We start from the raw sequence: 15108 nt of genomic DNA, 5'->3' as shown, positions 1-15108 counted from the left end.
ATTATCTAGCAGTGGCTGCTAGCTATGCACAATGATTGGAGAGAAAAAGGCTGATAGACAGCCCAAAATGCACCAAAAAAAAAAAAAGAAAATAGAGACTTGTCTAGGGATGTAATGATTAACTCAACTTACAATTCGATTTTCTCAAGAATTCTTTTTTTTTTTTTTTTTTTACAATGAAGAAATTATATAGTAAATGAAAAGGTGTCCTATTATTGGGCTACTGCTGAATGTTTCTTTGTGAAATTAAAATAACAAAACTAATAAGTTACTCTCTTCATATAAACAACCTAAGGCTTTGTCTGTGCTCTTTTCATTTAAAATTAGAGGCAACCGCTGGACTTCAATCATGATCCAAACAAAGATGCAGCATACATGCAGCATGAGCAGTTTTTAATATAGATTAGACTGTATACTTTCTAAATTTGAAGCAAAAAAAAAAAGAATTATCTGACTTTAGATTTGTGAAACTATACATCTGAACAAAGCAGCAGACGAGCTGAATTTGAGGCAAATTCTATCAGCGTTCTGAGTGAGGACTTATAGCATTAGCATTATAATGATATTCAAAAATTATTTTAGACCAGCAGAAAGTCTAAACACATTGCATGTATTGGTACAAAACATACAAAGCAATGAAAAGAACTGCAGATCATATTCAAAAACACAATGTGTATTCAACAAATGAAAAGCTACTTAAAAAGTTACTACAGAAATGTAATTAATCCTTTAAAAGTGTTGCCCCTTCTTCATAAATAGACAGAAAAATGAGGGATATCTTTCTTAGGAAACAAACAAGAGACCATGCACACTGCTGAAGTACAACCCACTATTCTTCAATTGAGAAAAAACGTCAATTTCAAAGCCAGCAACATGGTTAGCATATCGGTTACAAGAAAACCATAAACCTTTTCTGTCTGCTGGTTTTATTGATCTTGGATGCCTGAAATCCATTAGCGCCCTTTACATACATAGTGTTTTCTGTCCCAGTTTGGTAGAGCAAGGTTTCGCTTGAGTTTCCTTTAAACCTGCCCTTGTGGCGGGAGAGAGCGGCAGCGGTGGATTAGTGATGCTGGCAGAGGACCTGGGCCAGCACTGCTCCTTGGCCAGCTCTCCACTCATCAAGAGTATCCAAGTGATCCAAATTACGAGTGGCCCCTGTGTCCAAGGGCTCAGGAAGTGTTCAGCCAAGGGCCAAATGGGACCGACTTCCCACAATTGACTGATATTAGTCCCCACAGGAGGCCCTGGCCATATGTTAACAACAGTATCACAGACATTATAATGGACTCCATCAGCTCAAGCATGGCACTGATACTATTTTTATAACAGGTGAATAGTGGATTTTCATGTTAAAGCCTGAATACTACTAAAAGTAGCCTGAATGCCTTATTCAGCAATGCCTTTATGTAGACACTTCCCCACATGATAACTATGACAGAGCATCTTTTTGTAATGAAGGTCTTCTTCCTCCACCCACATAATGCAGCCATAGAAGCTGAACATCAATGTACTCTCAGCGGCCTTTTGAAAACTAGGCCAGAGTTCCTGCCAATTTACTTGCCCTCTTTTCTTGCTACACTCTTTTGTGCTCCAAATTTCCCCCCTGGCCAAAATCAACCAGAATTCCCTCATGCACCTTCCAGTACAATTAGTGTGACGAAATATCATATGCTTCTTAATCAAACTGAACTATGGGGTTTGAAGCAGTCCCATTATAATAAGTTGTGATAAGAGGTTGATAAAAAGACAAGTAAGGAAGAGGTCACGTCTTTGAAGAAAATTGAAGTCTGTGTTTACTTATCAGAGGACACCCACTTGATACGCCTATGTTAGAAAATGGATTTAGACTGTTTTATTTCATTTCTTTGGAGTGCAAATGTGCAGTGTGTGATAAAGCTGATCAGAGACACTGGAACGTGACCGAGCCATTGAGAATTGTTCATCTCACTTACAGGTCTAGGCAGATAGATACCAAGTTTCAAGACAAATTAACAAAGTCAGGAACACTTTATATCCATCAATTACGGTGGGACAATAAATCTAAATAAAAAGAAACTGTGATCTAGCAGCAATGATCAAATTAAGAGGTCGTGATTTAATTAAATAAATATATGCATCATGTGTTTTAGAGTGAACATTTATATGCACGCAGTTCATGGTCCATTGTTTTTTCTTTGCATTGGTTCTATATTTGGACCACTTGTAACAACGGAATGCAACATGCGCCAACCGACTTCCCAAACTTGTACGACAAAGAACTGTTGACAACAAAGGAGAACTATAAGGGATCACAGTGGTTTTCAGACAAAATAGAATCCTGAAGGATTTATATTTACAAAAAAAGGAGAAAACAAGACAGCTAAATTACTAGTAATGTCATTTTACAGTTGTATTGTGAAAATATATATATATATATATATATACTTAAATGTTTTATTTTACAGTAAAATAGGGTGCTTTGTATAACAGTAAAATAAATTTGTCAACCCGACGGACTATCATCTCTTTTACCGTTATGCTCACGTGACACTGTTATCTCGGTCACCTGACAACGTCACAAGCCAAAATCTCTAGTTTCACGGTCTACACTATAACACAGTAACCAGAGTTTTTGAAAATCTTCACCCTGGCAGGCGTTTTCAAAAATGTTCAGCTTCAGTGACCTGGTGCTGCATTTGCGTGTGGATGAATGGCCAAACTGCATTGAAAAAGCTGCTGTTTCAAAAATAAATGCATTTGTGTGGACAGGGCCTTAGTTTCATCTGTTTTTAACTGAAGAGTTTACCTACTCTTGTTCCATTCCATTCACCCTTCAGCACTCGAGCGGTGACTCCAGAGAGGAGATGAAGATCTCTACTTGAAGAAGAGCAGCACAAAATAACTATTTGTTTCTTTCCAGCAGAGCTGGCACAACCTACAACAAAAAAAAAAAAAATAGTTCCACAAATCTCACCTTATACTGGACTGGACTCTTTTCTGCAAGTGAGGCTATCAAATGGACAGTTTGCCAATTCCACACAGCTCAAATATGATGACTCCGCTCTGTCCTTTGAACACCTGATCCCTGAAACTATAACCGACTCATGTAGCCATTTCAGATAGCACTTAGCTAATGTAAAGCTCATACCGCAGCCAATTTGTTACTGGTCCAGGTGTCTGCCGTTCACAAAAGAGCATGAACACTAAAAATTGGGTGCTAGCTGATATTTCTGTGACAATCTAAAAGAATGAAAAAAAAAAGAACTATGCCTATTCATACAATTTCTTGCTATAAAAGTCTTTCACTACAACATCAGACTTATTTCAACTGAATGGTTTTGTACTTTATGGACCCTTTACACATCTCCATGATGAAACATGCAAATCAACAATATGTCCACTTAGAATTCTAAGGTCTGACTATTTTGTCAAAATAAGGTTATTTACATATTCTTATTCTGTGAAAACTTATTTACATTATGTAATATTTTTAATGTTGTGTATATTTTGGGACTTTATAAAAAAAAAAAAAAGTTCTATGAACACAGTAAAATGGAATGCAAAAACTTTGAAGCTCAATATCTCAAACGTACTCAGAATGCAGATAGAACCTTATAATTCCAAGGGGATAAAATATACAAGGGACATTATAGCAAATATTATTATTCCCATTTCCTTCAATAGCCAAAGAAAAATTCATTCCACTATTGCACTTCCTAGACTTTCCAAAAAACTAAACTTTTAAAGTGCTATATTACTCAATTTATATCTTGTGGAAATTATCAACAACATGTGAAAAGCAACGAAAATTGTTAAAAATCATTTTTGGTCACAGAAATAAAGCTAAAATAAAATAAATGCTAAATATATATATATATATATATATATATATATATATATATATATATATATATATATATATATATATATATATATTTATTTATTTATTTTTTTAATGAAAAAAAAATGGAAACTGATAAATAAGTGTAGGTTCAAGTAGTGACAAAATAAATTAATAAAACTAAAATATAAAACAATTAGCACATAAAATACTAAAACTAAGATGAAAACAGGAATAATACAAATAAAGGCTAAAAAAATAAATATTATATAATATTATAGACACTGTACCACCACGATTCTTTTTATATTGAAAAAATCAATAGTATATTCAGGTATGTGCTCATTCATAATACCCGCACTATGCCAAGGACCACTTCCGCTTACAAACGAGACAATAACACATCTGAACTGTCCATTACTGCGGTCATCCCAAAGAAAAACAGATAACGTGAATCCAAACCAAAAGTACCTATCAATGCATCTTTAGTATCTTCCAAACAAAACCATGTGCCCAAAAGAGTCAATCCTCCAAAGATTGATTCTCAGTGAGAGTCTGGTCCCTGACAGCACAGCACACGCCACGTTCACACAAGACAAACACTTAAAGTGGCAGAGCGTGAACCGAAAGAAGAGGTTTCTGTTGGTTTATCAGTGTTACAGAGCTGTCATCACAATCAAGTGAGCGTGAACCGTTTATTCCTCCCTAGCTCTGATTAGCAAGGTACGTTACGGGAACTTCTTTATATTCCGCGACAGTCGCAAGGACATGCTGTCAAAGGGACGAGCACGGGGATGTTGCTATGGGAACTAGAGTTTAGCCTTTATTGATTAAGCAAGTAAGAGTTAAACAAACTCAAATGACTAGGACTAGCTGCTAGCAGTCTTGACGCTCAACGCAAAATCACTGCACTGTCGACATGTTAGCACTGCAACTAAATGAGCAAAACGACTCATATTCGCCAAGACGCAAAGAAGCAGTATTTACTCACATTTGTGAATTTCAAGCACGCGGTTCCCCAGGCCTTTAAAAAGTTAAAAGGCAACGTAAAAAGCTTTGATATCTCAGCCTGCACTTCACTTGAGAGAGAGACGGTGGCTCCACTGGCAGTCAAGCACCCACACTCAACCCGCTACGGCGCTGCAGCGAGACAACATATGCCTCAAATATCGCGATATCACAACGCTCATGACGGCACTGGACTGACCAATCATACTTAAGACGCGTCATCCAATCAGGAAGCGGAGGGCGAGACATCCCCGTCATTATTGGTCTGCTCAGTGAGATTGACATCCTGGAGAGCAATTTATAGAGTTCAATCATGCAGTGTGTTTACAGGAGGATTGAGAAGACACCGAGGGGACTGGAGTGTGTGAATTGTTGAAGAGTTTTGGCAAACCAAACAGGAAACCCGATATGCACACGTTTCAGAAAATATGAGCAAATCTGCAGATTTTACAGTCATGAATACCAAACCAGAGTGCATTGCTTTCACTGAAAAATAAGAGGATGTGCTCCTTGTAAAATCTTGATATATGAATAGTTGTCCTAAGAATCTTTCTCAGAGACCCAAACTGAGCAAAAATACGTAGTTTGGTGTTATTCACATGGCCAAAAAGTAAGATGACACTGATGGTTATGTAAGTCAAAAAGATTTCTATTACAGCAAATAGACTACATATATAAATAAAATACATATCAGTTTCACTGTATATCTCCTAATAATATGCCTGGTAAGATGATATCCATGAAATATCCATGGTTTTATTATTAAAAATCTGTAGTTTTAACTGGGGCCAAAACATGCAATGCAATACAATGATCATTGAGAGATGTACAAATAAGGCCTTATGTATCATATGTGATATATTTTAATATTTATTTAAAAAAATAAATAATAAAAAACATTGAATGGGTTATCAATAAGTTGCTTCAGTCCAGTAAATGTATATATTGAAATATTAAAAACAATATATACATTATACTTATATTTATTTTATAAAAATCACTGAAGATTTCACAGCAACAAACTAAAGATGGATTATTAGAATTACACTAAAAGGCATTTTACATACAAAAAAACTATGAATTATCAATTGAAGGGCAGAAAGCATGTAGATACACAGATAGATACACAGGTTTTTCAGGTAGGTTAAGTTTTAATCGTATTGATAATTTAAAGGCCTTAGAAATTCACATATTTAATAGAAAAAAAAACTAATAGCATAAAATAGAAAGAGAACGAAGAGGGAACACAGATAAGTATAATGTGTAAGTAGGCTAACAGAAGAAATTTTTTTTGAAATCCGCTTAAGTCAATCAACTTCAAATTTACCGTAATTAACATCAGCAACTTTATACGTGACAAATTAGTTTAGCAAATTAGGTTGGGGACATATCTGAAGCTATGTGTATCTGTGTGTATATATATATGACAATATTTGTTACTTTTCAGGAATATTTCAGCTTAAAGACAACATTCTACAAATCAATGGCATTTAATATTTAGCATTGTTCCTTAAATGCTGTTGACAGAGAATGATATTAAACACTTAAAAATAAATTAATAAATAAATAAGCTTTTGATAAGCACATTTAACATCTACAAGTGAATGTTAGTTTCTGCTGCTGCCTCTGTGAATAGTCTGACCCAAGAGACCCATTATTAGAGACACTACTGACGTCTCTTTTCTAGAACATGTGCATGTGGTGCACACATTAGCACAATGAGTCAGTTTTTTTTTAGAGTGAAGGAGTATGACAATGATCGTGTACACTGACACTGTACTGCATCACTACCCACGATCCATCTGGAAGCAATCCTAATGACCAGCCCCATGACCCTCATGAGTTCCCCAGCAAAAACATGTCAAGCTGCGCCGACAGTCACAAAATGCTCGTGATTATGCACCCACACACTGTTCTAGCACACAGTGCAGTGATGTTGAATTAACTGCCCCCTTTTAAAATATGCTAAAACTAAAAAACAAAAGCCTTTAGAACAACGTTAAAAGCCTTATCTTTTATCTTGACAGCTCTCTCGGGGAAGTGTGGGAGTCTTTTTTAGTCTTTTTATATCTGTGTTCTGTTGTTTTAGTTTTAGATATTACATGTCATCCTAGCTACTACAAATAAATGCCCTGAGCTATTGTTCTGCTTTGTCATTTTATTGGCATAAAATAATATTTAACTTTTATAATAATATAAATTCTTATTTATTTTCTTACTTGCCTACTGTTTTATGAACTATATTGACAAAGATTGTTTTCTAGTCCATGAATTCTTTGCCTGTCAGACTCTAACCACAGCTGCAAATTAGAATGCATATTCTGAAATTTGACACTATGACACTATGTCACTATGCTGAGAGCCAAAAAACAGTTCTGAGGAAAAGGCAGACTTTGGTCTGGAAAATGGTCCATTCAGTTCTTGAGTCACCACAGTCAGAGTAATCCTCAGGGACTGCAGTTTCTTTGCTCATCCACAGCTGCAGAAGATATACAAGTGAGATGAAAAAGACAGTTTGGAAATGCTCAACACAAAGATGGCTGATGTTATCTCACTGTGTGTGTGTGTGTGTGTGTGTGTGTGTGTGCGCGCACTGGCCTGAGCCACCGAGAGGAAAAGAGGACATTGTTCCCGAGGTATTTGTAGTTTCAGTAATTCAACAGAGAAAACTGAATGACAGAGATAAGGGACCATGGATATTTATAGTCTGCTGCAGCTTCTCATTTTCTCTCAGACAGTGATGATGCCCGGTTTGATGCTCCGGTGTTCTTTTGTGATTATCACCTAATGGAAAACACTCATCTTAGAAAATGAGAGAGTTGTGGATAGAAATAGTTGAAGGCAATAAATCCAATAACATACAAAAACATCTAGAAGAAAATATGAGACATTTCCAGAAGATTGTAGATATAAAAACTAGTTCTCTCAAAGGAACATTTGACCCCCCCAAAAAATTTGGGTTATTATACACCCACACATAATTTTCAAAGCTTTATAATTTTCTTCCTATATTTTGATGAATGTTTGTAATCAAACAGTTTTGGTAACCATTGGCTTCTATTGTATTTTTTAAAAAAAACACACAGAGAAGCTTTTCAAAAATTGTAAAAGTTCTCTTTTATGTTCCACAAAAACCAAAAAAGTCATACAGGTTTTGAGTGATATGAGGGTAAATAATGACATAATTTTCTTTTTCCTTTAAATACAATTTAAATATTGCTATTTAAATGTAATATTAGGACTATCAATATATCAATACAATAATAATAAAAAAAATATATCTATTAAAATAGGGGATTTTGGCAAAACCAATCTAGGTGCTCATTTTTATTAAAATAATATATATATATATATATACCTGCTATATCTAAATAACATTTTGTCTATTTTTAGGAGCGTACAATCATATTATAATTGGCCTCAAAACTACTAAAAGCTAACAAAACTTTATTTTGATTTAATCATATTAATCTCATTTGTGTGTGTGTGTGTGTGTGTGTGTAGTTAACACTTTAACAAATTTTATTTCATGCACATATATTTTACTATGACAATAATCTACACAAATTTGGCAAATCCAGCTCTCACACTTTATTTTGTTGTCTTTCAGAATACATTTGTGGTTTGGCACATTAGATCCATGCTTTCAGACATTCCAGATAATAGCTAGAGCTGGGTTTCAGTTAGTTTGGTCTATCCTGTTGGTCTGCAGAGAGAGTGAGGGGGGCTGACAGCTGATTGATTTCAGGGTTGCTGTGTGTGCTTGCTGCAATCCTTTGTTGTCTTTTATTGTCGTTGACCTCCAAGCATATAAAAGATTCATGCGGACTTCTTACTGTGTTTGTTAATGTACTTCAACGTGCTGCATAACCCAGGCAGAGAGCATCAGCAGCCCCTTCATAAATATTTACTACGCCTGGCCTCTTCTTCCTTTTGCTTTCCTCTCCTCTGGATTTCTTTGCTTATTGGTGTCACACTGTTCTTGAGATCTTGCTACCATGACCATACCAAAGTGACACTGGCTGACAACTTGACAATCTGAGAGGATCTAATGATGACAGAATGGAAAAGAATGTTTATTTTTAATGATTGATGGGTATTTCTCATAAGAAGTTCAGAGGTATTTTGATCATATTATCAATAAGAAATAAAAAAGCATAGACATATGTGCTTGCTGAACTTTAGGCTTTTAGCCTTTCACTTCTGCTTAAACAAGACTGACAACAGCAACAACATTCCAGACTTTTATGCCTTTATGCCTTTTATGTACACAATATTATTACAAATTTTCTTAAATGTACATATATTTTCTACCAATAAACAACTGTCCCATATCAAGATTTATAAATTTAGTATTGCATGTGCAATTTTACATATGTGAATTTCCATATAATTCCCATTTTTAATCTCTATGATGAAAATACAGCTAACTTTAAAGTAAATGATCGTTAAAATTATGTAAAGTAAAAATGTAAGGCAATTATTTACATTGAAAGACGTTAGATGACTTTCCAGAAATCCCTGCATCTGGTTAAGTTTTTTTTTTCCATCTTATTTTTTTTTTATTTTGTCTTACATTTTTTGTTATTTAGCTCTTTTTTGTTGTTGTTGCATGATTTATGTGTCACGTACCCTGACACTATACCTTGTGTTTGTGTTTATGAGCCTCGATGGTTTATTTTACCACCTGTATCTGCACATTTAGGGCACATACAAGTAGACTGGTATATTATACTACCAAAACATAAGTTTATAAGTTGTAAAATATACAGGCAAAACGGAATGTGAATGCAAATCATTGTCACTGTATTTTCATGGGGAATTCTTAGCAACTTTAGCTGACAGCTTTTTAATTGCCAACATTTAACAGGTTTTTTTTCTGTAATTATAAACATTTGATCAATTCAAACCCCTGCTATAAAACAGAAATGCATCCAAGACTTTGTAGATCTTTTTCTGCTGTTCACCCTATAGAGTCTCTTTCTGAATGTCAGTGTGTGTGTGGTTGTTTCTATCTGCTGCATGTTAAGCAGATGTGCATTCCTCTCCTGGGTGACACACAGAAAGACTGCGAGAGAAAGAGAAAAAGAGAGGTTTGGGGGTGAGGGAGCTTGTGAAGACGGTGGCAACAGGACCACTACTGCTCATCAAATTTCCATCTTTCTCTCATCCCTCCCCCTGCATGCACATACTCATTAAATCCTCTCCTCAGTGTCTATACGTCGACAGCTCGGCTGTCGATCTATTCTGCTTTCTTACTCATCATGAGCTTCCCTCCCAAGCCTTTTCACAAATCCATCTTTTATATTGCTCAGTCTGCCATCAGCTCTCTGTTACTTTCTTCTTTCTGGAGCAGGTTACGATGAGTGACAAATTCTGTGCTTATATATACACAACATGCAAATGCACTCTAGTTTGTCTCTAAAGTGTCACAGAACCTCTAAGGTGGGTGGACCAAACAGCTGTGTATGTCTCCAGCCTACAGAAGAGTATTCGTTTAACATTTTGTGGACAGGGCAAATGTATTAATTAAAATTATTTCTTGTGGAATATTAATAGAATGTTAATAACCCAATAATCTATAGTGTCTTTTTTCAGCTTTGAAAAGAAATGTATGGCAGTAAAAACATACAGTAGAAGAGCTTCAAAACAACAATCCACAAGCTGGTACGTATTAAACATGAATATGCATTTCCTTCACAATCTGTCACTGTCACAGTTGGTCACTTCTGTGGCTCATTATTTCTTTCTAAACAAGCAAAAGTAAGGTTCTGGTTCATAACATTATAATACTCATATTGCAGATACACCACACTAATGCAGATCTATCTGGTAAATAATTTCTCCTTACTTCTTGCTTATAGAACAGCATGAGGCTTACTCAAAATAGTGATAGCAGGAATTTACAAAAAAAAAAAAAAAAAAAAAAAAAAAAGAACATGGTAAGAAAAACCTTTAAGTTGCTTTACTACATACAGTGAAAAAATATTTTAAAAAGTAATTTATGTATGGTAATTTACTGTAAAATGTTGTGTAAATGAACACATTCATGTTAAAATTATTATTCTTAAAAATTCAGTCAAATATATAGTTGTAAATATATTTATACATTGTACCTCCAATTGAATGTAGAATCAACAGGGAGCATGTTACATAGTATTTGATTAATGGCATGTTTTAATACTATCAAGCCAATATTGCTATTGACAATATGTTTGTGAAATTGAGCCAGAAACAAATAGTATTAGCATATAATCAGAGATTAACCTATTATATTAGGAGGTACCAACCTTTGCAGTGCTGGAAAAAGCACAAGTTCGACTTGGATAATGCTAGCCACAGGAAAAAGAGGGAAAGTTATTATTGGAGACTATAAGTGAAAAGCAGAAGCAGCATTTTATTTTTTTAATGCATTGAACTAAACACAAATTGTTTTAACTGATCATGTGAATTTCTATTAATTAAAAGGGAAAGGGGAATTATCAGAATTTCTTACACAATGTTTTCTTTTTCTTTTCTTTTCCTTTTTTTTTCAAATGTTTGTGTTATATGTTGTTTAGTTCATATGGTGCATCTCAATAAATTAGAATGTTGTGGAAAAGTTCATTTATTTCAGTAATTCAACTCAAATTGTGAAACTGGTGTATTGTGATTTAACAAAAACCCACCAACAACAAATTATTGTATAAGTTTTAGTGTTGTGTGCTGGTGTTGGATTACATTATTTTAGTGTTGTGTGCTGGTGTTGGATTACATTATTTTAGTGTGGTGTGATGGTGTGTTAGTCTGTGCAACACTGTGCTCTTTATGTCACCAAAATACTATCTCCATATGGTTAAGATCTGGCTCCTGCAGCTTTCTTGTAAACTTGACACTATACACACTACAGATATTGTTCTAAAGTATCCCAGTATACATTGGAGACCATTTATGCTGGTGTTCTCAGCAGCACAGTGCTCAAGGACACAATGACTGTCATTGTAAGTAAATCAGTTTGCCTTATCATGAATCGTGAATCACACTTTCATGATAGTGAAGCCGGCCTATAGAGGACAAGGGAGCAATTGGAGAGAAGCCAGGTTGTAAACGTGGGAGAAAAAAAAGAGTTTGAGCTCTCTGCAGGGAGTAACTTTAGTACACTTTTAGAGGACGGTGCTGATTTATTACGGTATGGGATGGTTTGTACTCTTAGCGGGTGAAATCACCTTTTCCTTTGTTTTCTATGATTGTCTTCAGCCGTGGGTTATCCTCTTTATATGTTTGCACTGGCCTCTGTTTAAATTTGAACTTAAAAAAGGTGCTCCATCAATAAAAATCAGTCAATCAATTGATAACTGAATAGCAGGAGCCACACTTACAATATCTCCTACCGTCTGGTAGATTTCCATTTATAGAAGCCAAAGTTACTGTCTGTCTGGTTCATGTCCTTCTGGCACCACTGTGGCGTACTGCAGACAGCAAATATACAATTATGAATCCACTGCTGCACTACAATGTGATTATCTACAAGCTGGAGGATGGAGTCATACACCTAATACGGATAAAGCCAGAGATATTAGAAAAGAGGGTAGGGTGAGAAAGAGAGAGAGAGAGAGAGAAAGATTTGGACCAAAAAAAGAAATATAGAGACAGCAGACTGGGCGCTTTCAAAACAGAAAGATCGTAAAATAAAAAAAATAAAAAAAAGTAAAATAGTCAAATGAAACCGTTTTGAGGTTAATTTATCTAATTTTGTGTCTCTGAAAAATAATAATCTATGACATTATATTATTATTAATTGTTTATTTTTTTGTGTTTGTGTATGCACCATTTTTTCATTGGGTATTTGAGGACATTTTCTTTTCTTTTTTTTTGAATTAAGGAATTAAAATGAAATAAAAATATAAAATTAGATCCTTGGGGTAAGATGGCACACCTGGAATTAGCCTAGAATGTCATGTTGGTATTACTTCGATTTTCATTAAAGCTTGCTGGCTAATAGATTGAAATAATTAAATTTGCACTCATAGGATTGCTATTATGACACATATTCAATTAAAATATGGGTGATTAAATATGCTTGAATAAAAGTCTTATGAGTGTACCTCATAACATTATACAAGAATAGATTTAAAATACAAAGAATAAATCTACCTATGCTTTACCTGTGATCATTTATTCAATTAAATTGTCAAAATATAATTTGAAACAGAATAGTTGATTAAGTATTTTAATGACATTAAAAAACAACAAACAAAATGTTATTTATACATTTCGTAGTTCTTAAGTTATAGGCAACTTCCTCCATCTTACCCTTTATATGTATTATTTGATTTATTATCTGTCTGTTAAGTACACAGAGACAGAAACTAGGTCTAATGCACCACAGCAGTGTTAGAAGACACAAGACACTAGGGAATCCTACAAAATGATGTGCAAGCAATCCGAGTGAAAGAGCAGTTGTGTAGATCAGTCTTCTATGGTTATTAGACACAGAGAGCCGTCACAGCTCTTTCCTCCAGATGAATGAAAACGCTCGCTAATAGATCACTAGTGACTCTGAGGGATTGGAAAGAGGATACAGTTCAAATCTTGAGAGCTAAACAAGGAGCAGAAAACTTTATATTGCTAATGCCTTAGAATAAGGAATATACCGTGTAAACTCTTTGCATGTGGTGTGTATTTCATACATGGATTTGGAACATCAAGAAAATAATAAGCTAAAAACAGGAAGGCAAAGAAGGACTGCGAGAGGCTTTCTTTTGCTCATTATTGGGCTATTGTTCTTCCTTATTAATTTCCTTTTATTCCTTATTACTGCATACTCTTTGCCTTTATTGCTCAACTTCTTTTTTGTCTAATGTTATTCATTTTTAATATTTCTTTTATTCATTTAACAAGTACAATTTGTCTTTTGCTAGTTTTCCCAACTTGCAACTTTCTAAGTTGCAAAGATTTTGGCAATGCAAATATGAAATGATGTCATGCCAATAAAACACATTAAAACTGAACATTTAAAAGAGAAAGCAAGAGGTGACATTTCAAATGTTGTGGGGGAGGAAGACCGAGCAGTTGAAGACAGAATCTTCATGAATGTTTGAGACCAGAGCTGAGAGCTTTGTTTGTTCTCTGAGCATGTGGTGTTAAATTCTTTAATTATTTACCCATCCTCTTGTCATTCTAAAGCCGTATGGTGATATTTGGTTCATAGAGCACAAAAGTAGATTTTCCCCCTCGCAGAATATAGAGCACTTATTTAACAAATAGTTTTAAGTAATGTAGATTTCAACCCTTGGCTGCATAGAGGTTGTGCATCCATAACAGTTTCTAAAATGTAAATCATGGCCCTTCAAAGGCATGAAAGTATCTCAGCCACTTGTAATGTTACTATGAGATGGCATTATTTGAATCAGCCACATGGTCTTGAATGGTTTTGTAGAAGAGGATATCCATACCCTCTAAGTGGCTATCAAATTACAATCTCATCTTAGAGCTGATCCCAGAGTCAATTAACATGAATAATGAATGCAGGGGTTTATTTCAGTTTGTTTCATCTGACAAACACCCCACCCTCCAAAACCACCCCCTTTTGGCCATCACTTCATCTTGATGTTGACGTCAGAGAGTGTTTGTTCATTGCAGTCCAAAATTATGCGGATTTAAAGATGATTAGCAGTAGGCCTATACACCCCTCTGTTGGTACAATGAAAATGTATTTGTATTCTTATCTAATACACTCTCAGAATTTTTTATTTATTTTTTACAAAAGCTGTCAATGGGGCAGTACCTTAACAAAAGGTACACATTTGCACCATTTTCATTCACATTTGTATCCTAAAGGTACATATTGCTTTCTAAAAAAACAAAAAACAAGTGTTTTGTACCTTAATGGATAACGTGATTTAAATGATTCTCATTTACTGTCAGTAGATTCCTCTGGGACTGTTTAACGAGGCATATATTCATAAGCTCTGAACACAGGCCTCACCAGCAAAGTCATATGGTTCCTAAAAAACTGTCAATTTGTTTTCTTAGACTGCCATCGTGTGGTCAAAATATTTTACTGCAAATATGACTCAAAGTACACTTTAATTTTTTTTTAGTTATAAGGTTGGAGGAGGTCGCACTTAGCTCTATGTATGATGTAACAGCAAATTTTCCATTATGTTAATAAACTGTACATTTCTGTGCTAAAAAAGTTCAACATACGGGCCTGTTCTATAAAAATGGGAAAATTAAAATTACACTTTGCAGGAATCTTATATGACTACGGTCATATTTGGTGGATGTTAAGGTTT

General features: G+C 34.7%; 1 protein-coding gene across 1 annotated transcript in view; it reads right to left on the bottom strand.

The window, feature by feature from the left end:
* glceb (glucuronic acid epimerase b) overlaps window positions 1-5009 on the bottom strand; it is a 51491-nt gene extending 46482 nt beyond the window's left edge. The window contains exon 1 of the mRNA XM_052561581.1: window positions 4815-5009. The gene's annotated coding sequence lies outside the window, so the exon portion shown is untranslated. The remainder of the gene's footprint in view (window positions 1-4814) is intronic.
* Between the last annotated feature and the right edge of the window lie 10099 nt (window positions 5010-15108).

The sequence above is a fragment of the Carassius gibelio genome, chromosome B7 (assembly GCF_023724105.1).
Source record: "Carassius gibelio isolate Cgi1373 ecotype wild population from Czech Republic chromosome B7, carGib1.2-hapl.c, whole genome shotgun sequence".
Classification (NCBI taxonomy): Eukaryota; Metazoa; Chordata; class Actinopteri; order Cypriniformes; family Cyprinidae; genus Carassius; species Carassius gibelio.
The sequence above is the reverse complement of the archived record's forward strand: the minus strand, read 5'-3'. Positions and strand labels throughout refer to the sequence as shown.